This window comes from Rhamphochromis longiceps, linkage group LG13 (genome assembly GCF_057381845.1).
Source record: "Rhamphochromis longiceps isolate RC_006_pf linkage group LG13, R_longiceps_female_GT1.1, whole genome shotgun sequence".
NCBI lineage: Eukaryota > Metazoa > Chordata > Actinopteri > Cichliformes > Cichlidae > Rhamphochromis > Rhamphochromis longiceps.
In genome coordinates, this window is record NC_140569.1 from 3812067 (window position 1) to 3837680 (window position 25614).

A 25614-nucleotide genomic window follows, 5' to 3' on the forward strand; every position below is an offset into this window, starting at 1 on the left:
GAAAACTGATTAAACAGAAGAGTTTACGTCAGTGTCCGGTTATATTTTAGACAGCAAGAAGCAGACGGCAGAGTTTCACTCCACCGAGGGAGCTCGTGACGTACTACCCGGCTTTCTTTAGACCGCGAAGGCCGGTCCTCAGGTGGAAGCAGCCTCTGAATTTGGACACCCCCGCTGTTTCCGGGCCGGCCAATAATAACGGTGACATTTAACGTATTTTATCCGATAAATAAACCCTGTAAAATATATTTATCCGCCCAAACAGCCCTTTTGAATGTCTCCCTAATTCTGAGGTCTCAAGGTTGGCAAGTATGGCCACAACACCTCACTTTTTTTGCCACATTTATTGCAAACCACGGCTCAGCTGTTTGTGGAGGTAAAATACATCCGCACAATTACGCTCAGCCATTGTTGTGAGTGCGCACGCCAAGGGGCTGCGAGACATTTATACAGCCGTATTTCGCACATGACTATGAAAGGCGGAAGAGGAAGTAGTTCCTTTGAATGTAGGCAATCCGAATGTTATAGTTTCTTTCCACTGTGTTCCTGTTAATGATAAACTACAAATTTACTCTAAATTACTAAAATATCGATATTTTAATGTGAGAATCGATTCTAGAACATAAATGATTGGTATCGGAGGAATCGATATTTCAGGATCGATCCGCACATCACTAGCAGGAAGCGAGAGAGACGAGAGCTGAACAGTGTCGAGTGAACGCAGAGTTCATAGAAGGGCGACAGACGCATTTTCGGGTTAACGGATAGTTAACTGGAGTCGAGAACTGTTGTACCCTACTGTGAGGTAAAGGTGGATTTTGTCTGACACTTGTACCCAATGTTATTGTGTAAAACGGATTAGCGCTAACACAGCCGCTAGCACAACTGCTAACATAGCCGCTAGCGTAACCTAGCATATTCGCTAAGCTCTTGTTCTGCTCTGTTTTTATTTATTAAGCTAATGCTAAGATTGAATGTTATCGCATGTGAACTGGCATTTAGCGGAGTTGTGTGATTCAGTAGGAGGAGACGGACGTCTTGCTGGTGGTCAGAGAGGTCCCTTCTGCTGGTGTGCTGAAGTTATGTGTTCACGTGGGAGCACGTGGAAAGGACGACTGTGAGTGCTGCTGCCGCGGCCTGCTGGTAGCCGTGACCCAGTTTCCCCGCTATCCCCTTGAACTGCCTGGAGGTGTGAGTACTGTTGTTTGCACGTGCTTTTTATTTTTACTGCTTGGCAACAAGTGAAGCGACCATATTGTTTTAGGTCCCAACGCACCCTAGCCACGACTCAGGCCTGCAACGAGGGGTTTGCTAGCAGAAAGACTGTAGCACTTGAGGTGTGTGTTTGGTGAGAGTGCGTGTGGGCCCACAATATTATTTGATTATTTTGTTTCTGTTGAGGTAGATACCTTATCATTGTTTAACAAACTTTATTGATTTTACTTATTTTCTTTGTGTTGTTAATTCAGCATTCACTAAAGTGGAGTTAACTTTATAATTGACCTGCTTGTGTGTGATTTATTTCCATATAGTGTAGTTTTATTGCATATTTAATACCATAAGCATTAAAAAGGGAGTATCAATAGGAAAGTAACAACAGGAACCCAGGGCCCCTCTCAATAGAACGTGGGACGGGTGTTACAAAGCAAACACAGACAGAGTTCATCCCCATAATAGAGGGACCAGCCCTCCTTAAAGATCTTCCCTCATTGGTCTTTTCAGCAGAATATACCAACAGTGTCTCGTTAGGAGGAGCTCTGGGGAGAGTGGAGGCCACGCTGAAAGTGTCACTGTTTTTATTACTTCTGTGACCTTGCTCTTATCTTAAATTTTGACCAGACTCTGCCCTTTTTATTTATCTCACTTCTGCACACTCTATCAGAGTCACATCTTTTTCTTACTCACTGAACTATTCAGTGAGCCTCTCACCGAAATAAAACCAACATTTTTTCCTCTTGTGTGCTTTAGTATTTGTCTTTGTGTGATGCTGCTTTTAGTCTGACAAACTGTAACAACAAAACCGACTCAAAAATCAAGGTGAATTTTGTCTCTTATGTTTTTGAAAAAGTGTGAATTGAATAGATTTTCTTTATGGTTTTATTTTTGGAAATTCATTCTTTCTTTTATAACACGAGAGCCACTTGATAACACTGTTTGTTGGGTCTGGAAGAATTTCTTACTCATACTGAGAAAAACATTCACGTCCTTGTTCCTCTGCAGCATAAGGATGGGTGCACACGGCGCTGCTCCACAGCTGAGCTCCTGAGGAGAACAAAAACAAGACAGACTAAGCTGAAACTCTGACCAATCAATCTCAGGAGAGATAATGCAGTATCTGGGGCCGAGGTTTGGAGGGTCAGCCGGGATCAAAACGTGATGTCCAGGTTGATGCCCAGAATCCACAGCCTGAGGAGGGCGAGCCACAAATTTCAGAGAGGGGTCAGAGATGATACGTAGGCTAGCCGGACTGCTGACCCATGTCTTGTTGAGGTCTGAATCAGGTTAAACAGTTTGCATGAACCTCCAGATACCCTACCACCAAGGCCTCGTGTTGTCGCAAATAAAGCGGCTAACAGAATGCTCTCATTAGCAGATCAGACCAGTGTGAAGAGCGACAGCTGCTAGCTCTCTTCTGGGAGAGAGGATCACTTCCAATTCAAGTGCAAAAATAGTGCCCCAGAGTAACAGCAGCAGGAAGTGCTCAGTTAATATTTTGGCTCTTAATCTTCATTGTAGTCCTGACGACAGGTTCTGTCTAGTCTCTGATCTCTAATGGTTTATTAATAATTTAATTTACTGTGTTATCTATTTATTTATTTATTTAATTATTTATTAGTGTTGCACATGGGGGGGGGAGATTCAAAAATGGCAGCTCATATGATTGTTGGGCTGTATGTATTATTGTAGGGTCTACCTTACAGTATAAAGTGCCCTGAGACAACTGCGTTGTGTAAATAAAATTGAATTGAATTGACATTACCTCCTGATTCTGTAGCTCTAGCTAGCGCCTTAAGGACCAGCAACAACTTTACATCTGCACCATGAACAGTTTACAGAGATAAAGAGAAGAAAGGAGGTTTTGGGGGTGGAACAGGAAGTGGAATATTTTTATTTCTTTATTACTGAGCAAGTACAGTATCTCAAATTAATCACACAATATTAACTCATTCAACAGTAAAATGCATTAACCTGTCTGTCAGACTTAATTAAAGGTCCAAGATTAACATTTCGGATTGTTGCGGCCTATCTTAACACCTGCTTCATGGGTTGTCCCATCTGTCCCATTCATGTGAAGTCACTATCTCCAAAACACTGTCATGAAGTTTTTGAATACATTTGGCATCAGGGTTTATCTGACTGGTCTAAAGGAAGAACTGATTCGATTTTAGTGGTCAAAGGTCTCTGTGACTGCGTGTCCAGATGTTTCAGGATGCTGACATTTTTGGGGTTTTATACATCACAACCAGCCAAACACCCCCTCTTTGTACGGGTGCAGCGATCAAAGCTATAGTTAGTAGGTGATGATTTGATCAGCTGTGCTGATATAGAGTTTTATAAAAGCACACAGGCACATAAATCTCCATAGCTTACACTTACACATAATCATCACCCATATGGCATAAACATTAAACCAAGGGAGTCATAAATCCATCCTTCCACTCAGAGCACTGCAGGCACTTTCCTCACAGCTGACGCAGAAACACAGGCGTGTTCTCAGGTGTCTGTGCTTCCAGTGGAGACCATGTAAGTGTATTCTATGGAGATTTATGTGTCAGTGTGCTTTTATAACACTCTACATCAGTTTAAGCGTGCTATACTGAAAGGAAAGTGCTCAAAGGGGTGGAGGGTTTTTTTTCTTCATCATCAGGGACAATGTTACATCACTTTTAGAGTCGTTATGTCTTTGATTCTCCTTTTATACCTTGTACAGGGTCAGTGTGTGTTTCTATTTTAGATGGAGAAGGCAGAGAATGTCCTCTAAGCCAACTCCTGTTTTAATGGACACTGCAGGAGTGGGCAGACTGAACAGCTGCAAAGGCAAATGGATTACCAAAGTAATGCTAGTAGTACCATAAGTAAGGTTAAAAACATTTGTTTTAAACAGAATTTTAACAGCAGCACAATAAACAAGAGCAGAATCACAAAGCAAACAAACCCCTCCTCTGCAGTGAGATCGTACACCAACACAAAGCATTACATTTGCATAAAAATCTCTTTTTAGTTCAAAAGAAAAATACAACAAACGGTGTGTGGGTCACAGCAAACTATTGCTTGGAAAAAATGAATAAAATAAGCAGGAACACTCATTTTAAATACTTATATAATTAAACTTAAAAAAGACCTTAAAAGAGCTAAACATGCCACTACCTGGTGGGCAGTTTGGGCTCTAGGGAAGACTTCTTTCTGCTGCTCCCCTTCAGGGGTTGCCACCACGGATCATACGCCTCCATCTCATCCTATCCCAGCATCCTCCACTGTCTCACAACCATCTGCATGTCCTCCTTCATGACATCCATGAATATTCTATGTGGTTTTCCTCTCTTCCTTCTGCCTGGCAGTTCTATATTCAACACCCAGCATCCACTGTCCCTCCTGTGCACATATCCAAACCATTTTATCTTTGCCTCTCTAACTTGCCTGTCTCCAAACAGCCCGAGCTGACCTGTCCCTCTGATGTACCCATTTCTAATCCCGTACATCCTTGTCATTCTTGCTGAAACTTGTAACCTTTTTAGCTCTGCCACCACCAGTCTGGCCTCCCATCTTTTTGTCAGTGCCAAACCATACATCACATACATCACAGGATGTCTCGCTATCATCTGGTAAAGCTTACCGTTCTACTGCAGGGGTATGGCAACACGTCGGTTCTCGCTGTATAGTTTTGGTGTTTTTGTGTCAAAAATCTGACTTGACATTTGTCTCCACTTATCCAGTGCTGGCTGCACAGTGCTTCATCTCTCTTATGCATGGTCTGTTACATGTTTTCTACCTCACTTCTACATTCTTTTTTTCTCTAAAGCATACCTCCACCTCTCCAGGCTCTCATCCACCTGCTCTCTGTCACTACCGATCACGATGTCATATGTTAAGATCATAGGCACAAAGTCTCCTGCCTGACCTCATCTGTCATCCTTTCCTCAACCACTACAAACAAGAAGGGGCTCAGAGCAGATCCCTGACGTAATCCTACCTCCATTTTTAAACCCATCTATCACTCCCCCCACACACCTTACCTCATGCATGTCCTGTATATGGCTCTTCCATACACCTTTCTCCCACTCCTGACTTGTTCGTGCAGTATCACAGTGTTTCTCTCAGCATCCTATTATATATTTTCAACTCCTTCCGACCGCCGTACTTTTCCATCTTCTCCCTTTAATTTTTTTTTTCAGTAGTACTCTTCTTCAGCCAAACTGATGCTCAATGATCATCACCTTTCTTCCTAAACTAGCTTCAGCAGCTCGTTCTCACATCTTCATGGTGTGGCTGATCAGCTTTATTCCTCTGTAGTTACCACAGCTCAGCACATCACCTTGTTCTTGAAAACAGGTCAGTTCCTCAGACATCCTCTCACTCCAAACCTGTGTTAAAACAATCTGGTAAAAGTCCACTGCTCCATCAGATTCGGTCCATACCCTTACAACTCCATCAATACCTGGATTTTTCCACTCTTCGTATTCTTCGCAGCTACCCTCACTTCCTCCCTGCTAATCTTCCGCACCTCCTGATTCCCTAACTTTCCTACCATCCGTAGTCCCTTCTCTCTTTCTTGTTTTCTTCATTCAATTCCTCAAACTATACCTCTGTCTCATCAACACATACTCTTCACTTCATCAAAACATTTTCACAATAATCAGCCTAACCTGCTGCACATCCTTTCCAACTTGAACTCTCTATCTCTCTTAACGAAGTGATTTTCTTGTTCCTTATTGTCCACCCTCACATTCGATTCATTACAAGCATTTTCCTTTGCCTCCTCGCTCTTTGTGGTTTGCCTAGGCTTGTGCCTCCTCCTCATGGATGGGTTAACGACACAGATTAAAAATAAAATAAAGATGTGCATTGAATTTAAAAACAGCAGAACACACGGAGTATCTATGTGTGTGATATTAATTATTTGATTTAACTTTTGGAGCCTGAAACCATAATTAATGTAATAATATTAGATTATAATACTTCTTGCACACATTGTTTACCTGAGTGTACTACAATGATTTTGGTGACAGTTTGAATCTATTCAGTACATTGTTCAGAGTTCATGTACATTCATTGGAGGATGTTCATATTAGTTGTAATGAGCCCATAACATAGCTCCCATTAATTCTCGGTTCTTTGGAAGATTTATTTTATGACTTTGTGTCAAAAAAATAACTGGGGAGGACAACGAGCCTCCTCTCCAGTCAGTCTGTCGTCCTGTGGATGAATTCCAACTCCACTTAGACGACTGTTGGCTCCTGCTGCCCTGGTTCCTCTCTGTAACTTCAGGGAACTCTATGGAACCACCTGCTGCTGCTTCTGGTTAGAAAACTGTTTCAGAGCCAGCTGGAATTCAAGCTGGTGGAGTTGGAGTATGGCCGATTAGCTCTTCTCTTTAGGGATGTAGCTGGATAACAATATGGGAACGTGCTGATGGGGAAAACTCAGAATGGGAAGGGCTGGGACAAGGAGACTAGCTGCATCCAAAATGAATTAAAATGAAATTCAGTTCAGTTTTCACCAAATAAAAACTGTTGGCACTTTACATTGTAAGATACAGACCCTACAACAATACAGAGAACAACCCAACAGTCATATGACCCCCTAAGAACAAGCACTTTGGAGACAGTGGGAAGGAAAAACTCCCTTTTAAGAGGATGAAACCTCTGGCAGAACCAGTCTCAGGGAGGCGTGGCCATCTGCTACAACCAATGGGGGTGAGGGGAGTAAGACGGGGACAAAGACACGCTGTGGAAGAGAGCCAGTGCTTAATAATAACTCATGACTGAATGCAGAGTTGTGCATAAACACTGTATATATTTATCATATGTGCAGTATTTTTATGTTTAAATTAATTGTTAGTATTTTTTGAGTACCAATAATAGACCTGGGCAGCCTGCCCAAGAAAAATCTATGTGCGGTGAACCCTGAATGACTTTATTGTTGTAGAGCCTGTTTATTTATGTTACTGGTGTCGCGGCGGTGCTCAATGATAATACGCTGACTTTGTGTTTGCACTCATTTTAGGATAAATGTAACAGATTCAGGCAGCACGGTGGCACGGTGGTTAGCACCGTTGCCGCACAGCAAGAAGGTCCTGAGTTCAATTCCACCATCAGGCCGGGGTCTTTCTGTGTGGAGTTTGCATGTTCTCCCCGTGTTTGCGTGGGTTCCCTCCGGGTACTCCGGCTTCCTCCCACCGTCCAAAGACATGCAGCTTGTGGGGATAGGTTAATTGGATAATCCAAATTGCCACTAGGTGTGAATGAATGTGAGTGTGAATGGTTGTCTGTCCCTGTGTGTTGGCCCTGCGACAGACTGGCGACCTGTCCAGGGTGTACCCCGCCTTTCGCCCTATGACAGCTGGGATAGGCTCCTGCGACCCTGATAAGCGGAAGCGAATGGATGGATGGATGTAACAGATTCAAAGCATCTCTGACTGAGACTTACCCTTTGTTAGCCTTGTGTAATGACTTTACTTCATGACTTTCAGTGTCATAGCAGAATCTAATTTACAGGAAGGCTGGCTGTGTTATACTCTATATGATTTAGCAAATCTGGGGGTCAGGCCTTTGACCTGCATTTACAAAGATGCCCATAATGAATAACTATAGAAGCTGTAAAAAACTTCACTGCACAGTCAAAACACTGACCTCATGAAACATTCATGCCGCACAGATTCAGTTTCTCTCTTAGATTTATTTTTATTTCAGCGCTATCATCGTGCAGAAAATGAGAAAGTTTGTTTTCATGATTTATGATGATGAAAGCCATATAGGAAAGTGAAGTCAACTGAAATTTGAAGGTTAAAGGTTGGACTCCTTATATTGGCATTTGCTGGCTAAAAATGGCATCACTTATGTAATAGTTCTGGACTTGGGATAACATCATTTGTTCCTGCTTTTTGTGTGCTTCCGGCAAACATCTCCATAAACACATTTTGAGGATGGCTTTCAAAACACTTTTTTTCCAGGGGGTAAAAGGCATTAATTAAAAAGTTTCTCCTGGTTTTGGTCTATTGGAGGTGAAAACTGTACTGCTCATTATCTCAACTACTCTTGAACCCAGCTGGAACCTTGTAATTACAATACTATGCTCCCTCATCATTTCCTTTATTTGCTGCTGTCAGGGAGCCAGAACGGTATAAACACTAAGCAAGTAATTGAGACAAACATGAATGAGCGCACCAGCCCAGAAAAGGTTTGAACAAAAATCATATGCATGCATACATGTGATTCAGAGATAAGGCAAGACCCAGAAAGAGAATGAAACCTCCTTTCATCCCCACCAGACATGTTGTATCAGATACAGACTTATTATATGGCTCTCTTTCTGTTCCCCAGTGTACCGAGCACGGGGCCGGTGCTGCTCAGAGATGTGATGCTCCACCTCGGTGCCTCACAGATCCATAACAAAGCCTCGGTGAAATAAAAACCCAGCATTAGGATTTTTTTTTTTCTCTCCAGTTTTTGCTCAACAAATTACCAAAGATATTCAGAGCCTACCTGGACCACTAATGGCTGCAAATGAGTGTTTTTATTACAGACATTCAGAAATCATAAAAGGAAGATGGATTTGGCTCTCGAGTCACATCGCAGCCCCTCCAACATCATCATGTATCTGCCTGATGGGTCTCAGTCCTGAGGCTGAGAACCTGCTCAGGATCTTCCCTCTGTCTTTGACTCTTAGTAGCTCTCTAAGCAAAAGGCGTTTATCAAAGTGTCATGGCGGTCTCCAGAGGCACATTTCAAAAGCCTCCCCCTTTCTTATTCCTTTTTCTCTGTCTGCATTCAGAATTCATTTGTTAATGTAAATTTTAAGGTGGATTTGGACTGAATACATGCAGAACAAATGAGGTCCTGTCATCTGGCTAATATGAGTCAGGCTGTGTGGTGGTGCCGTATGTAAATGACAATGTCTCTACATCAATTTTATTAAGAATATTACCTCTTGTGTAATCTCACCGGGTGAATAATGATTCAATTCAGGCACAGTTCTGTTCTGTATTCAATATAAAAGAATAAGAACATATTTAAAACTTCTCCACAGCTTAAAACTGTGTGGAAGGTTTTACATGTCATCAATCAGAGCGACATGCCTTCACTGTGAGAAAAGTCTAAATAGGTTTAGTCTCAATTTAATGTTTTATCACATGACAGGTTTAACACAAAAGGATGTTTGGCATCTAAATAACCCCGCCTGTAACTGTCCCCGAAAGTTGGGTGATTGTACGATTGCATCGTTCTTGTTTGTTTTATTTATTTTGCTCATTTATGAGACTCTCATTAAGGAATCACTGTTGTATGTAATTAAGGTGGAGTTATCTTCATGTACGATGAATGAGTGCGATTCAGCTGAAACCTGGCATTGTGCTGTTCCCATATCTGAGTAATCTCAGAGTGATCCCAGATTTAAGGCTAGGTAAGTTAAGCATGTGTGGCTTGTTTAAAAAGGGTATGTTTTAGTTTCCGCTGTGCTTATGCAGAGATAACATGCTCGCTCTACTCTTTGTTCATCTTTCCGTGTGTTTATCCTGTTTTCAATCCGGATGCGCTGCTTTTTGTGCCATTCTGCACTTCTTTCACTCTTGGCTATATCCTGGGATGACATCTGTCTGTCACGCCTTCCTTCATTCTGTCAAGCCATCATCACTTGACCTCCCACTTTGTCATTTGCCTCGTGGACCGAGTCGTGAGGCTGCCTTGACCCCCATCGATTGTTCCGTCCTGTGAATCTGATGTTTTCCTGTGTTCAAGATGACCACATGACCACAGATGGCACACATGTGAGGCACGTGCCTAGGAAAATGATGACATTTAATGTTTCTAAGCTATGCTGGACTGGTGATGATGAAACCTAGCCACAGACTGCTGGTGGATCTATGTACTAACTACTCTTACTATTATAATAATACATTTAATGATCTTCCAGCTTTTGAAGTGGCGATGATTCTGATATTATACTTATAGTTGGTCAGACTCAAGTCTTTGTTGGAACAAAAGCCAAAGTTTCCCATTGTTACTTTAAAAGAACAAAAAACTTGGAGAAATTCTTTAGGACAGATTGTACCAGAAAGCTGTGATTTCTCCCCCCCATTTGATTTATGGCTGAGGCTCTTGCATGGAAGCTTGGTGAAACCTCTGCCTTGAGGACCCTTGAATTAACTATCCTCCTAACCCGTCCGTAACAATCTGTGCCCTAAAGCAGTTGTTCAAAGGAGATTGCTGGAGGGCAGACAGCCTTTGCACACAAGCTTTGAGGGGAGCAGCTAAGTCCCCCTCACTGCTTCTAGGCGTGAATAATATTGTGAGTAAAATTTGGTTTAATGTTCAATAAGGTGGACTCTTATTAATATTAGAGGAACAACAGAATTGCAACTGGGGCAGAAAATAATAAACATGTAAGCATAAAGTTTCATAGAGGGCGGATGACATATTTGATGACATTTGAAAGTTTTTTTTCTTTCAGACAGTCGTACGTTAATATAACCAGACTTGGCTAGACTTCTGACTGACTTTCTATAATAAACCCAAAACCACACAGAATTTGAAATCAACAACTTACTTATTTGAATTCCAGTCATTGTCCAATATTAAGGAATTGCATTCAAAATCATGTCCCTTATTCATGTAGGGCTATCCTGCACTTGAAACAAAACTTATAATGTCATTGGATCGCTTTAACCGATTAGAAAAGGGGGAGTTGTGTTGACCACAACTGCCACACGGATAATCTACCTAACAACATTCACCCCTAAGGGTCGTTGGAAACTCTGTGGGTTAAATCTGAGTGAAGGATGTTGGGCGCTGCCCCCGTGGAGTCGCATTCAGTAGTCTCTCACATTCAAAGTTGTGATTGATATTGCTGAAGCACAGTCTGACTTGTACTCACCGGAGGGGTTGAAAGGCTACAGTGCAAAAGGATGTAATTCAACTTGAGTTTCAGTCCCCACGGATGTTCCCGTCCTTTGTGCTTTCAGAGGGAGATAAGAGGAAGCAGGGCAAAGATGAGGGGCAAAATGAATGGACTGAAGGGATGTGACTTGACTCCAGTTTATTGAATTCACACTTAACGTTGTTCGGCGAGGAAGAGCAGAACTGACGTTTGACCGCTAGGCCTTGTATCACACACCAGACAGGAGAAGAAAGTTGTCGACCCAAGATGGGCTCGGTTATTGATTTTTCTGAGGAGGTTATTTCAGCACTGCAACCGAGATTTCCTGTCGACTGAGAGGCTGAGATATGAAGCCATTTTTTGGCGTGTTGGTCAAAATCTGGATGAAGTATACTGACCTTGTGGACATTAGCTTCCGTTTGCTTTCTGCTCTTACGAGAGGAGAACCTCTCTTTAGCTTACATGGTAGATTCAAGATTCAAAATCTTCTTTTTGTCACGTGCATAGTTATACAAGTCATGCAGTGAAATGTGTCCTGTTACGCTCCACGACTGGGCAAAAAGAGAGAGAAAACATTATATACAGTAAGTAAGTAAATATATACAAAGTGGACATTATGTGCAGTAAGTGAGTGAATTATATACATTAAGTAAATAAAATAAAACAATCTGGAAATTTACAGTTACAAAATTTGGTGATGTACATTGTGTGAGTGGGGAGTTAAAGTGACTTGAACTGCAGTGAAGCCAGAAGGATCAGGCATAATATGAGAATTTGATAACAATGAGTCCTATCTCAGTCACTCATGGTTGATGGGGGGGCGAGAGTGCACACCCCTGTGGCACTCCCGTGTCGATGATGATGCTGTCGGGAAATTCACCTACCCACCCTCACGCCTGAGTTCTGTCAGTGAGGAAGTCCAACACCCATGCACACAGACAGCTGTTGAGTCTCAGATCCCTCAGCTTCAGTCTGCCGGGCACTATTGTGTTAAACGCTGAACTGTAATCAACAAACAGCATTCTCACATAGTTACCCTGTTTCTTGTCCACGTGGTTGAGGGTGTTGTGCAGGACGTGGGCGATGGCATCCTCTGTGGATCTGTTGGGTTGGTAGGTGAACTGGAGCGGATCTGTGGTGTCTGGGATGGAAGAAGAGATGATGTTTTTCAGCAGCCTCTCGAACACCTTCATTACCACCGAAGTCAGTGCAACTGGCTGGTAGTCATTCAGGCATGACGGCTTGTTGTTCTTGGGCACAGGGATGATGGTGGATCTCTTGCATGATCTCTTAGCAAGGGACTCGTTGAAAATGGAAGTGAGCACACCTGCTAGCTGGTTAGCACAGCAACGCAGCAGATGGCTGGCGGTGCCGCCTGGTCCTGCCGCTTTCCTTGTGCTCAGTCTCCTCAGTGCCGCTTGGACGTCGTGCTCTGCGATGCTGTTCACCAGTACCTCTCTGATGATGTCACCGTCCTCAGTTGCCAGGCGGTTGTTAGCATTAACCGCCTGGCTAATCTTAAAGCGGGCGTAGTACATGTTCAACTCATTGGTGAAAGCAGATTCTGCGTTGATCGTTGCAGTGTCTCTGGCTTTATGATCCATGATTGTCCGTAGTCAGTGTCACATGCTCTGTGTGTCGCCCTGGCGGAAGCGAGACTCCACACGCTCCCGATGCTGGCGTTTGGCATGGTAGAAGATAATGATGGGGGCTCATGGTTGCGTTTTGAGTTGCCTTTCTAACTAACATTTTTTGTGCACATCTACTGAAGCCAAATCCATTAAGGCAAATTTAGATCTTATCTGTGAAAATCTAACTAGTGCTTCTGAGATACACCCAATATCACAAACATACAAAACTTCCATGGGTCATTGTTCCCCCCTTCTTTTTAAAAATACTTTAATATTTATTTCTTGACTCGGTCACAATTAACCGATTTTGCCATGTTACCATTTCTAAGTGGTTAGCCTTAACCGTTTCCATCTCGTGTTTCCTTACTGAGTCTGATGCATTGGCCCTCAACATCATTCAGGCTCTGTAGAAAAGTCTCTTCTCTCGCACTTAGGCATGCTCTATCTTCACTGTTGTAGTCTGCAGCTACCAGTGCTAGACCTTGTTTTATGAGCTAACAAGGGTTGCAAAGGATAACTAAGGACTATTAGTAGCAACTGCAGTCCACAACGGTGGAGCCTCCTTCTGAATGTTCTTATGGTGGTCATTGTGACATCACACATTCATTTGTAGAGTCAGAACTTTACTGTCACTGTTTTGTTTGTTTTGACCATACACTATCAGCTAAGTATAGCAAGGCTGCTTAGCAGAGTGTGGGAATGTAAAATGCTTTTTAGATGGTCTGTATGAATGGCAACGTCACAGCTACATGATGTGTACGTTATGTTGATGATGATGTTATTTGTAAACACATTTTGCTAAACAACGAGTGCAGTGACACTCTGGGGCCACTTTTGGTCCCATATCTGTAAAAGTGTTCATCAAACAGTGATGCTAATAGTGACCAGTACACTCACTGATTACCTTATCTTTTACAGTGATTACGTACAGTGAAACAGGAAAAGAACAATATGATAAATTAGCATGCCTGTGTTTTTGTGTTGGACAGGCATGGTAAATGAAAAATGGAATGTAGTTAATCTCATCTCATTAAACAACATTGTATTCACAACAGAACACGGAAAACATCTCAAGTTTTTAAACTGAGCAATTGTAACATTTTAAGAAAAATTCTGAATTAGTTGGCGGCAGCAAAGTTGGGAGGGGACCAACAAAAGGCTGGAAAAGTAACAGTACTAAAAAGAAACAGCTGGAGGAACATTTTTGCAGGTAATTACATGTAGGTTAATTAGCAATAGGTCAGCAACATTATTAGCTATAAAAAAAATTTAAAAAAACAATATTTTAATAGGCAGTTTCTCAGAAGTAAAACCATACCATGTGATGATGTTCCTCAACATAAAATTGCAAAGACTTTGAATATCTCATCATCTTTGGTACGTAATATCATCAAAAGAATCTGGGACAATTAAAAATATCAGTACTGAATGACCTTTGGGCACTCAAGCCCTGTCATGAAATCAATGCATGGCTTATAGCAGACTTCCAGAAATCCCTGCCTGCAAACACAGTTCTCTGTGCCGTCCACAAATACAGGATAAAGCTCTGTGACCTGTGTCTGCTTGACCCTCTGCCAACTTCTTTGAGATGTGTCGCTGTCGCCAAATTCCTGACGTAATTTTATTTTTCTTAAAATTGTACATTTTCTGTTGCAACACGTTCATATTTTTTATGTTACGTTGTGAATAAGATATGAGTTTACAGAATGACTGAGTCTCAGTTTACAGTTTCATTTCATATAATGTAATCTCAAAATCAAATCACTTTTATTGTCACATCACATGTGCAGGTACATTGGTACAGTACATGCGAGTGAAATTCTTGTGTGCGAGCTTCACAAGCAACAGAGGTGTGCAAAATTACAATAACATAAAACAAGCAAAATATAAGAAATCTGAGAGCAATGAATATATGTACAATATAAGAGTCATATTTTACAAATTAAAATAAAATATACAGAGGTTTGTAGTTGGATATTGTGCAAAGCAAGTGGCATTTATATACAGTATGTAGTGCATAATGTTGAAGTTCCAGTAGTGAAGCTGAGGTGTCTATGAAGTGTTCAGCAGTCTGATGGCCTGATGGAAGAAGCTGTCTCTCAGTCTCCTGGTTCGGGACCGGATGCTGCAGAACCTCCTTCCTGATGGAAGTAGTCTGAACAGTTTATGGCTGGGGTGACTGGAGTCCTTGATGATCGTGGCTCAAGAGTTGGGAGGTCGCCTTGTAATCAGAAGGTTGCCGGTTCGAGCCCCGGCTTGGACAGTCTCGGTCGTTGTGTCCTTGGGCAAGACACGTCACCCGTTGCCTACTGGTGGTGGTCAGAGGGCCCGGTGGCGCCAGTGTCCGGCAGCCTCGCCTCTGTCAGTGCACCCCAGGGTGGCTGTGGCTACAATGTAGCTGCCATCACCAGTGTGTGAATGTGTGTGTGGATGGGTGGATGACTGGATATGTAAAGCGCTTTGGGGTCCTTAGGGACTAGTAAAGTGCTATATAAATACAGGCCGTTTACCATCCTTCCTGCTTTCCTCAGGCAGCGCTTCCTGTAGATGTCTTGGAGGGAGGGAAGCTCACCTCCAATTATCCGTTCAGAGCACCGCACTACTCGCTGGAGAGCTTTGCGGTTGTAGGCGGTGCTGTTGCCGTACCAGGTGGTGATTCATCCAGTGAGGATGCTCTCAATGGCACAGCGATAGAAGGTCCTGAGGATGCGGGGGCTCATGCCGAATCTTTTCAGTCTCCTGAGAAAGAAGAACTGTTTTGTTCATGTGTACTGACCACGTAAGATCCTCAGCCAGATGTACACCAAGGAACCGGAAGCTGCTCACTCTCTCCACAGCAGCACCGTTGATGGTGATGGGGGTGTGTACTTCTCTGCACCTCCGGAAGTCCACTATCAGCTCCTTTGTCTTTGCGACGTTGAGGGTGAGATGGTTGTCTGGACACCAGTGGGTCAGGGCGCTGACGCCATCTAATCTCTGTACTATTTTTAGGCCTCCCTTGTTAAAGCACATTCTGTGCTCCTACTTGGGTTGATAATTACAACATAGCCCTGAAATAACTTCATTCTCGAGAAAGAAAATGGTCTGTATCTCACAGCAGTAGTTTTCCTTGCAGTGCACAACAAAGCCAAATGATTAATTAGTGGTAAGGTGATTAATTAGACGTTAGATCAAGTAAACAGCAGGGAATGCAGTGTGAGTGCTTACCCACAGCTCCTTTAAATGTAGGACATTCTTCTTTCCATTATGTACAATGTATGTAAGCACACCAGTCTTGTTCTTATCCACTGATGTCATGATGCATAATTCATGCTTTATGCTCTTGCGACTGTGCATGTAGCTGCGTGTACACATATTTGGTTCGTATGAAGACATCTAACTGACTGTGAGTGAGTGACATATATCTGTGCACTACTGATGAGCACTACTTAAGAGACTCTGTAGATACTAATTCAGCCGTTCCTTTTATATGTGTAGATTAATAAGTTGCTGGGTTAGTTAAGATAGCTGAGGTTTACATACAGTATGATTGACTTATCACAGAGCACAAAAAAAACCCACCTCTTCTGGGCCACAAAGCAACAAATTACACCCACTGACTCAGAGGCAGGACTACAAAGAGGTGGGGAAAAAGCAGTAATTACTCAGAGGGGTAAAATAGTGCTGATTTTTTGCCTTTAAGCCTCGTCAAATTACTCATAAGGAAGTCTCTGTTCTTATATGACATTAACCCATTCTGTTTCCAAATACATAATGTTGGTGTTAGCACCAATTTGAATGTAGCGTGCTTCATACTTAATTCAATACTTTATTTGTTGCAGGAAGCACTGTGGGCATAGACTGTGGTCCAGTACAATAAACTGTTGGTGAAGTAAAACTTCCTCAACAAAAATGACAAAGTTAGAGACGGCTGCTCATCCTGACAGGAGGAACACAGGAAAAATTTAGACACTCAAAAAGTGTCTTGGGGGTTTGGGGGATTACACAATGGAAAAAGCAACATTATTTAATTCTTTTTTTAAAGAACGTCATAATCCAACATGGCATTTACACAATCCTCTTTCCAAGACTTTTAAACAGTTTTGAGTTGTTTAAAGTCACTTGTATTCTTTTCTGCAGTAAGCGGTGACAATCTGCAGCGAAGTTGTTGAAGAGAGAGCAGAAACGCAGACACGTGAAGATGGAGCTTGATCTTAATAAAAGGTGAGCCGTTTATTAAAGGCTGAATGAAAACCAGCCAAGAATACTGTGATGGACCGAGCAGTAAAGGAAAGTCCAACACAGGTTAAACTCCAATTTTACATTTTTTAATTCAACCCAAAAAGCAAATTTGGTTAAATTATACAGAAAATCAAAATCTTGGGCTCATAAAAGGGGTCAAAGTAAAGGAACTCAAAAGCTGGCAACAAACAAACTGACCTAAATGAGACACAGGGGAAACTTAAATAGTGGCCGATCCACCCACAAAAGCACAAAAAGGGATAAAACACACACAAACTTAACTGAAAGTAACATAATAAAATTTCACTCCGTGATCCAGAGCTGTGGTATGACCCAATTTGAAGGTCCAAATAGGCTTGCTCCGCCCCTTTTCCACCTCCAGTGTAAACTAAAATGTGCGCACTTATTTTATTATGTGATTGTATAAGTCAATAAGTTCTAAACCAAAACCAATTCTGTATTACTCTGTAAATTAAATTCCGTATTTAAAGAAAGAAAAGTGTAGTGTTATGTGTAAGTCTATTGTAGCTCTGTGATGTTTGGTAGATATTACCCAATATGTGTGCCTGTAATTGCAGCCATCACGCATACAAAACAAGAGGCAAAAGGTGATGAAGGCGTATGCTAACCAAACCTAACAACCTGGAACATGGAGGGAGATGAGCTGACGTTCCAGCAAGGGACAACGGGGAACTGACATAACACATATACACATGAGGTGATTAGGAAATGTGGAGATGCATGGGAACACAGGAGGGACAAATCAAGACAAGACAGGGGAAGCAAAACTGAACAGAATGCACATGAGACGAGAGACTGACAAAATAAAACAGGAAGTACACGACGAGACATGATTGGGGAAACGGGCAAATAAGCATGGAGACGAGACTTCACAGGGAGACCGAAATTACTAACACAGGAAATTAGACACAAGAGAACGGGCAACACAGGGAGGACTGATGAGAGAAACTTAAAGGCTACATAACAAATTTAGGCTACGTTCACACTGCAGGCGAAAGCGCATCAAATCTGACTTTTTTGACCCTATGCAACCATCTATACAATCATGGTGTGACAGTGTGAACGGCACAAATCCGATATTTTCAAATACGATCTGGGTCACTTTTGTATGTGGTACTGAATCCGATACATATCCGATGTTTTAGAAAGCGACTGCTGTTTGAACGGTCATGTTGCATTAAATCCGTCTTTTACGTCACTGACACAAGACGGACGCCAATTATCAGCGCCGGAGAAGACATCGTGAACGCTTCCTGGCTATCCAGTGTAGATGTCAGTGAAACTCTTGGGAAGACAACGTTGGAGAAACGTGAACATTTTATCTGCAACTATCCTTTGAAGCAGCGCTCCTCTAAAACAGCAATAAGGATCATTATTAGGCCAAATGTAAATAACAAAATAACTTTATAACTTAAAGCAAAATTGGGAAACAAGTCTTTATATTAAGGCCATCAGTCAAACAATACTGTTTGTTCTGGGTCTAAACAGAGCGCGTTGTGTGTGACGTCCTCTTTTGCGCATGCGGCCGCTTTGAGCGTTCACACTAGAGCACGTTTGCTGTCGCATTTTATTTGTAGTGTGAACAAGCAGACAAAACAATCGGATTTGATCAAAAAATCTGAATTTATCATTAAGACCTGCAGTGTGAACGTAGCCTAGGACCTGAGGATGCAAACACCAGAGTGAGTACAAAGGATGAAACAATGAATAACTGGAACCTAACTAACTTCATGGCCCCTACTCAAAACTCGAAACACCGGGTCAAAACCCAGAACCATGACATAAACAGCCGGTAGAGGTTCAAAATCAGCCGTTATTTCCTTTCTCGATTCAGGACACCACATCAAATAAAAAACGTTGTAGTCTGGCCTGCTCTAAAGCTCACTATGTGTTCTGGCAAGAATTGAGGATGAATGAAAAAGGAGCTCGAGCTAAGACTTGGTGGGGGAAACAAACAAACAAAGCCTGGGAGTAAATTCAAATTAAATGATATTAAGTATAAAATATTTGATATTAAACAGCCAAACCTACTATTTTCCCCAAAGAGAAGATGATGATGTTCCCTTTTTCTCATCCTGTTGTTGTCACAAGGGCCAATTCTATGAATAATATTTACTTTAAAAGAATTCCTTCTGCACTGATGGATGTAATCCATCACTTTAAGGGAGGAGACTGAGGAGACGGGCAATTCTTCCTTGTGTATGGTTAAATTTATAATCCCTGCGGCTGCAGTAAAGTTGAAGCACTCTGTGTCAAGAAAGGTTCTTCATAGCAGAAAAACAGCGCAGAGTAGTGGACTGATAATAAACAGTAAATATAAAACTATAAATATATAAAAGTTTTAAGCAATCAAGTTTGAAATCACAGCTGAGTGAAAATACACACCTTTCACTGTGTTAGACACACAGGTTAATGTTGCTAAGCTTCATTTTATTAAAGCTATTCAATAAACTGTAAAAATCCAAAAAAGTTACAAAGTACCCACGTACACATTTTGAACAAAATTGTGATTTCCTGCTAAAAGCACAAATGTAATTAGTAAATCAGTAAAAGTAACTGTACCCTTTCCCACTCATCGGTACCCAATCGAGAAAATGGTTTTAAGCTAGCCAAAAAAACTTTCACCAGACTGGCACCATCAAACTCCTGGGCCAAAGCTGCAAAGGCTGATGCCAGCGGCTGCAGTAGAGGTGAGAGCAAGACATGCACCAGTAAATTTTGTCTGCGACATTTTAAAACGAATCGGTTCTCAAACCTGTCAAAATCTGGGCGTGTGATCGAAAGGCGCACGCAGCAGCTCCGCTGAAGTTTAACGTTTGGCCTCTTTGATATGAGAAACACGACTAGTCAAGATTACCTTTATTTTTTGATCACATGAAGTTACTGTACATGAAAGATTGCTGACAAAGCTGCACTTAAAGGAAATGCTTATATTGAACAAAAACAAACTTTGTGGCTTTTATTGGATAAATGCTGAGATTTTTTTTAATATAATGAAAAAAATCAATGTAATTGTAATATTTGCATCAATACGTTTAGTTTCACTCCTTGTTTCCTTTATGATTATAAAATTATTTACATCATTTATTTTCTGTTATTATGTTGTAGGTGTTTCATTCTAAGTGCACCCGAGCCGTTAAACACACCCGCCTTTGCCACCCTGCACATTTGTATTGAGGACGTTGTGCTCGTTCCTTGAACTCTGGGGCGAGAGGCCTAATTTCCAGTGATTTTAACCTTTAGGCCTCCCTGCTTCCTTACAACTCGCACCAATCAGTGGATGTAACCTAATTTTCTCTCCTTTGATATATTATAACAGTACACCAATTAAGTCAAAGTTGTTTATTAGAGGCCACTGAACTTACTCTTTGATGAAAAATGTACTCGGCATAAATAATTTCAGCTCTTGCTGAGTAGTCACAATGGTTTCATTGACTTTGTACTTCCCTCGAAGCCTCATCCTCGTCCTGCTTCTGTTGGATCTTTTACAAACCCAGTTTTATTCTTACAAGGTGTCAGAGAGAGTGGGGAAAGCAATTTCTTAACTTTTTTTTCTAAGGTGCCCTTTTGCTAAGTGTTTTTTAACTGTGATTTAGCTGAAGGGGTTCATAGGTTTGAAAAGTCATCTCAACATTAACAGCCATTTTTATGGCGGCAACGGCCTGAATTTACAGTCCAAAGTGGAATACAGCGAACATTAAGCTGGATATATGAGAAAGCTTTACACCTTTTCATTAGATTCAGTGTTCTGGCCAAAATAGACTTTATATATATATTTAATCCAGGCAGTTTTAGAATTTATATACAAACACAGGCAAAGCAGCAGGAAGATGGCACACTTTTTAAGATGTCGAGAACATGACTGTTTGTTTTGACTCATTGCTTTAAACCCCCATTTTTTTAAAACAGTGAAGCAGCAGTGGTATTTGTCGCTTTGAGAAAAGGAGTCTGCAGGCAAGCAACGCAGCTACGAAGCATTCAGAGTATTTGCGATCTGACTTCTCTGATTCAGTGATGTGTGGCAGCGCCTGTAAACCTCTAACGAATGTCTCTGTTTCATTAAGCTACACTAGTAAATGCTACTGTTTCCATGTTAACACCCTTTAGTGCAACACACAGTTGCTTTGCAGTAGTGATTAACTGAATAAGCAGCTACAGCTGAGAGGCTGCACGTGCTCCACGTGCTGCATTTCTTTAGTGCTGCTGACGGTCAAAGCCAGAGACAGGGCAGTGGTCTGACGCAGGATATTTACTGTCTGTGTTTGTGTGTTGCACTTAAAAGACATAAATCTTACTTTGATTTTCCACATATGTCCCGTGCTTTAGCGTCTCGGTTCCTTTAGTAATGGTGGTCATTTGTGGTAATTGTCAGTTGACTGATCTTCCAGAGATAAAAGTTCCAGTTCAAGATCATTATTTTAAATAGCCAGAGCTAGTTGATAAAAAAAAGTTTTGTAAATGGGTCAGAAGTCATTCATTTCACTCATTTCATGCATTTATTTCATGTATCCATTTCCTCCTGAGCTACGTAGTTACAAGTATGAGGAAGATTTCAAGAGAGAGACACCAGTTATTTTTTCCCTCTTTCAGAGCACTGACTCACAGCTGACCTCGCTTGCATTACGTACGGTAATGACTCATTTAGTCCACCTTAGCGGACTGATATTAGATGAACAGGTACAGTAAAATATGAAATCATAGAACTTTCCTCTATATTTACACCTTTGTAGCTTTAAGCTGTCTTTGTAATCATGCATTAATAAAACATCTGTTTCTTTTCTTCCACCTTTCCATTAGTATTAGCCTCCTTTGGATTGACTAAGAAAGTGAGTATTTACTGGGACAAATCTGGGAAAAGTGAGTGAACCTCTGTGCTTGTCTGACTTCTTGTCTTGTGTTCCAGTTAAGATGAGATTGGAGACTGGGTCATAAAGAGACTTAACCCTACAGTCTTTACTGGGAAAGTCAAGAGAAGGAAAGCTTAATGGGAACCATGCCTCAATCACAACGACATTTGAAACAAATATTTCTAATGTCCTGGATTTTTATGAAGCCACAAAAACCTTTCTAGGAAGTTCAGCACTGTTGCTACTTTAAAATGGAGATCAAACCAAACACTTAAAAAGCTCAGCAGAAGCTAGCTCACACAATACTATAAAATGTATGCGTCTCGATGGCCCTGACCCAACCGCGATGCTGTGGCGTGATCTGAAGAGAGCGGTTGCCCTAGTTTTCTTTTGTCTGTTTTCTTGCAGTCAGTTGTCTGTCATGGTGCCAAATATGCTTAGAGCAGGAGACCAGAGCTCAGGCTTACAGAGCGATTATTTATCTGCAGTAAAACAGTGCGTTTAAGGTGGAAATGCTTTATTTCTGTCTCCTAACCAGAAGTGAAGTTACAAACCATATTTGTTCATAAAATGAAAGCAGGTCTTAGAACTTCTCCACCATGAAGGCACAAAAATTAGTCCTTTTTTTGGGCCATAGTTGGTCTTTATTCAGCAACACCTCCTGCAGCCTCCTGTGCAGCAGTGACAAATACATGGTGGGCTGACATTTGGGAATTTTATTTGTTCAGCATTTATTTACACTTACACAGATGACTTTAAGGAGTCTTCATATGTCTGTGGATTTAATAAAGTGCTAAAATAACTGCCATGAAATTTTTTTAAGTGCAGTGGAGGAGAAGAATGTGCAGGACTGGATGCCATCGTGCAGCATGTGGTGATCGGGTGGGTTGTCCCTGCTGCTTTAGTAGGCATCGGTATGAGAGTGACTGTGACATCCCTGCTGCAGAGGCCACCTGCCCCACGAAAACACCCCGAGGCCCAGAGAGGACACGTTGTCACAAGTCTGGATGATGTGAGGGATGGCACGAGTCCTGCAGCTCTGCGATTCCCAGTGTTTCCCCCCCAACGAACAGTCTCATACTCTGAAACCCTGAAGAGTAATGGATGAGACATTCGGTGTCATTATGTTCCACTTTTCAAGCAGATGAACAAAGAAGCAGCAGCAGCTGCCAACAGGAAAGCACTAAAAATAATTAGCTTTCACATTCTGTGCAATTCAGGATGAAATAAGCAGTTTCTTCCTCAGTAAATAAGATGGAAGGGGTGTAGCACTGCCTTCCTCTAATGAGTTTGCTGACTAATCAGATCATAGTTGTTTTGTTTTGTTTCAATCACGGCCTGAAACTGACAGTTGCACCACAATAACCTTCATTAAATATGTAACTTTTTATGGTTTTTAAAAACGAAATCCTCTGTCATGATAGCATTCATCTGAAGAGGAAGGTAAAAAACTCCAGTGAATTATCACTGAGAAAAATCCTGCCCTACAAGTACTTTAGTGAAAGAGTTGCTATGGTGACAGGAATACTTTCTCCTTCAGTTTGGCTTCTGAGCTGATAAACTTCACAAGGACACTCAATGACATGGTGTCATTGACGTGAAGCAGCGCTTACACTGAACATGATGAAGGTTTGGAGAACTGCTTCGTTTTTTTGGATCGATAAACACTTTTTAATGAGGTCAAAGTTTTAACAGTTCATAGAAATTACCTACATTTGAGTTTCATTTAAACGTCCTAAAAGAAAGGAACACTTTGCATGGCTCTGCCTTCAGTCTCGGTCCTGTCTAACTCATTATTCCAGCCCAAATTACAATTATTATTGAGATTATACACAATGGTTCAAATAATTATACAACATTATAAATCCACAATGAAACATAGAAACTCTTCTACTGAGAATAGAACCTTATGCAACTCACTGACTCACTGTGAGTCACCAGCCAAACTTATTTTACCAGAGCAGAACTTCTCGTTAGGATTTAACTAAAGTTTGTTGGTGTAATACGTTGGTCTGTGATTAACGGTGGGCGAAACAACGTCACGGATTGTGCATTGTGGGTGCAACTGATAATCGACAACTAAGCACATATATTATACTTATCGAAGGCCTAATTTATGGTAGGGATGATGGGAATACATCATTGCCTCTACTCTGAATACCTAAGACTCTTTCATTCTTTCTACCATCTCTCCTCCAGTGTCCAGTCTTATAAAGAAGCTTTAGTTTTTTTCTAGCTTTGGACATTTATGAATCATTATTGTTAGAAATGAATAATACCCATAGGTTCTTGTACACATATCATAAGTGGAACCAATCTGCAGTTCAGCCTTCTCTCCTTATGCACCTCTGAACCCCTGCAGCTGTTTAATATTGCTTCGTTAGTGTCTCATCTTAAAGTCCACTTGCACCTCTGCGATGAACCAAAAGCACGTCTAAATAGCAAATGTCAGCTTCTATATCCAACTGACCTGATTTTCACTCCAAAGGTGATCACTGGGACTATAAGCAGGAAACCAAATAGCAGATTTCAGTAGAAAAGTCAAAAGTGTTGAAGCCAGTGGTGCATTGGGAGCGTGCAACGCTGGCAGACAGTGCAGGGGTTATAAGGCAATCTTTGTCTCTCTAATCCAGACTAAGGCTTAACCCCAACACACTCTTTTTAAATGGCAGCTAAAACTAAACATTAAGCTAAAGGCACCAAATTTGGCCTAGATGTGCCCACGCTCATTTTGGTGACTCGATGGGTTAGGGTCTTGGTGTTTCGTGTGATTACTTTGTGGTTATCGTGGTTAAGACTATACTGTCCTGCATGTATCGTGCACAGGGATACAGCACAATCACCAAAATACACTTTGCTTATTATCTGTCGTACTCACCAGCTTCTTACAGCCTTGTCCTCTCTCCTCAAATGAAAATGAAGTTTTTTTTGGAGACAGGGGGCTCACGTCACAGATTCAGGAGTCATTGTGCTCACAACTAAAACTTCATCCAAAACTAAAAATGGTACAAACAACCAGAAGAGGACAAGGTTGCATAGTTTAAGGTATAAAGGGGTATAAATGTTTGGTTTTTGGTGTTGGACAGAGTACAAGCAGCCCAGACAAAGGTCAGTGCCCACAGGTGAATGTGAGGATTTGAACCATCTGAGTGAAAAGTCAAAGCTAAGAAAATTAATTTACATAATGTACAGGAAGTAGAATTACAGGAGATGAATAGTTGTGGGTGACAATGATCCCTGTGCCGCCTGCCAAAGCTGTGTGCATACCACTGCAAATCAAATTTCGTCTCTTTTAGTTTATCTTATTATATTTGGACACCTTTTAAAAGGATCAGCATATTCTCTGCCTCACGAATAGTTCACTAATTGCCCCCGGGAAAAGTTCTGTACCACTCACCTTCTTCCTCTAACAATTTTTTTTTTAACTCTTTATTTTGTACTTTTTCCTTTGTATTACATACGGACAAGACAATAATAATAATAACACAACAACAAATACACAAAAAAAAAAAAAAAAAAAAAAAAAAAAAACCACGAGAGGTCCCGCCCTATAAGGCTGACTGAGACTTATAAATTATCCATTTTGTCCACTGTTTTCGGTGTTTGTCAGATTTCAGTCTCAGAGTGTAAGTCATTTTTTCCATTGTATATATGTCCTCGATTACGTCCATCCAGTCTTCCAGTTTTAAAGGATCGCTTTTCAGCCAATTTTTTGTTATCACCTTTTTGCTTGACAACAACATAATCTTAAACAAATACCAGTCCTCCTTTTTTACATTTTCCCATATTCCAAAATACATTAC

General features: G+C 41.4%; 1 long non-coding RNA gene across 2 annotated transcripts; it reads left to right on the top strand.

Moving 5' to 3' along the window:
• The first annotated feature begins 54 nt into the window (after positions 1 to 54).
• LOC146655207 (uncharacterized) lies at positions 55 to 25222 on the top strand. 2 transcript variants are annotated; one of them, XR_014914343.1, is made up of 5 exons: positions 55 to 805; positions 1021 to 1191; positions 16842 to 16925; positions 21555 to 21641; positions 21762 to 25222. It is a non-coding gene; the product is annotated as an uncharacterized LOC146655207 (long non-coding RNA). The 2 variants fall into 2 exon arrangements; XR_014914344.1 differs by lacking the exons at positions 16842 to 16925; positions 21555 to 21641; positions 21762 to 25222 and adding an exon at positions 2221 to 2848 and having other exon boundaries at positions 69 to 805.
• Positions 25223 to 25614: the final 392 nt, after the last annotated feature.